Genomic DNA, 2,529 nt, shown 5'->3' with positions numbered 1-2,529 from the left:
AGCATGGAAAAATCGGGGCCGAGCTTGGCGTGATCGCACACCAGCCACCAACGATATCCCAAATGCTCCGAACAAAAAGGCTTCCCCGAGAGAGATGTTCGTTTGTTTCAAATTCAGCGTTGCATAGACGACAAACCTCCTCTTCAGGCCAACCACGGACAGCAAGACCAGCCGCAGTTAGCGCTTTCCGGTGAAAGAGGAGCCAAAGGAACAACTTGCACTTTCGCTCAACTTTGGCCTCCCAGGTCTTGTATGCCTCGAAAGGAATCGACCCACCTTCAAATTGCAACGTATAAGCTGAAGCTGCGGAGTAGATACCATTTGCAGAAGTCATACATGTGATGGCATGAGGAGTAGCTGGTCAGGATGCACATCTTGAAGAGAAATCCATAGGCCAACAAACTCACAAATTTGAACAGACAGAGAGAACATTCCAAAGGTCTGTATCCAACGACTATCATGAAGAGCTTCAAAAACAGTAAGACTTTTGCGTCGAGCAATAGCAAACATGGAAGGAGAAAACTCTTTAGGGGTGCAACCATGCAACCAACGATCAAACCAGAAACTTGTCTTCATCCCATCGCCCACCTCGGTCTTCGTTGCCACACAGAAAAGTTCCACATCAATAGCATCACAAGGAAGCTCAGAACCATGCCAAGGCCGATCTGGAGCAGTCCACTGTAACCATGGCCAACGGAGACGCAGGGCCCTCCCAAAACGCTTGGAATCACCCAAATCCTTCGACCAGCACACACACACCATCCCAATTAACAAGGGAATGACCTCCAAAAGCATTACCAACACATACTGAACTAGCTACTAACAGGATCCCTTGCTAAACTAAACTACTACTAATAGCCATCGCGATCGTTGACGCGCACTAGATGACATCATGGCAGGCAACGGCTAGGGCAAGTTATTGAAGAGAGATGAGGGGGACTAGATGAATGTGAGTGGTGTAGCCAATGTCGCAACGACGTACTAGTTGTACACTTCTGTAATCTCGAGAGCCGCGAGCAGACATCATGGGAGTGACCAAAATTCAATACAAAGTTGCATGCACATGTCAACATGACGTGAGAAGAAAAGAAGTTGAAATTATGATCAGCCCATCCCATTTGTCTACCCATAATGGGAATAACATAAAAAATTAACATATATGACACCTAAACAATAAAAATGATGTGGCATTAATTAATAAGGAGAAAGACAAATTAAATAACATAGCTAGTTACTCATATTAGGAGTATCATCACACATACCAAGACAAGATGAGTCTATAATCAATGAAGTGTTGAATGACACTACCCATATGTTACTTCCGGGTAGTAACATAGTAGCGTATGCATGTTATTAGTCTAAGTTACTCTCCACTATGACTAGTCTTAAAGCGGATGTCACGGTCAAACACGTCTCGTGTTGGTGTGATTGACATAGCATGCCGCAAGTGTCACAAAGGGTGAAACAAAACTCCTAAAAAAGGAATGGGACATGTTAGACGGCAACTTGGGGAATTCGTTGAGCCTTGGACACAAACAAAGGAGATTCAACTTAACAGCAAAGATGACACCATCATTTGGAAGCTCGCATCTAATGCTTGCTACTCTGCCGCTTCGGTCGTACGACACCCATTTTTTGTATTAACCTCATCCATGATAAGCGGAAAGCTTGTGGACCCCTAAAGTACATTTTTCTTTTTTGCTTGGCTCATAATTCAAACTGAATTTGGACAAATGACAAATCGAAAAAGAGAGGGTGGCCAAACGATCATCCATGATAAGCGGGAAGCTTGTGGACCCCTAAAGTGCTTTTTTCTTTTTTGCTTGGCTCATAATTCAAACTGAATTTGGACAAATGACAAATCGAAAAAGAGAGGGTGGCCAAACGATGGGCTATGACAACTCTGCAAATGCCATCCGGAGACGTTCACTCACCTCCTTCTCCAGTGCTGATACACAAAAAGACTTGGTGCATGATCAAGGATTGGCTTGGCAAAAAGGAATTTGACCCTTCAAACTAACATTTCAACTATGCCCAGACTTGGTGAACCGAAACGGTTTGCCCCAACATGCGTTCCCCAACCTATCAGGGTTAAGTCTTAGTGCTTGCATTATTTCTGGATTTATTTCAAGATTTTTCACGATAAGATTTGTATGGGAGATGTTTCCGTCAACGATAAGTTTCAATAGAAAGAGATGTTTTTGTACGATGACTTCGTAAAATCTCAAAATAATATGCCGACTCACTCTTACGAAGATGCTCATAGGGTATAGTGTGTATGCAAACGCTTGCGTCTGTACTGTGTAAAGAAAAAAAAATTACCTCTTTGCAGTCGATTGTTTTTAACAATATCATGAGAGATGAGAGGTTCTCGTGTATCGCCGGGGCGAAACATTTAGGAGCCATCGTCCCAACAGAGTAATCCGTTTAAGCTTCAGGCTTCGGCCTTGTATATGCTTTTCTCCTTGCTTGTTTAATGAAAAGGCAAAGCTTTTGCCTTGTTTTAAAAGAAAAACAGTAACAAGCAGA

Source organism: Hordeum vulgare, chromosome 7H (genome assembly GCF_904849725.1).
Source record: "Hordeum vulgare subsp. vulgare chromosome 7H, MorexV3_pseudomolecules_assembly, whole genome shotgun sequence".
Classification (NCBI taxonomy): Eukaryota; Viridiplantae; Streptophyta; class Magnoliopsida; order Poales; family Poaceae; genus Hordeum; species Hordeum vulgare.
Note: the sequence above shows the minus strand (reverse complement) of the source record.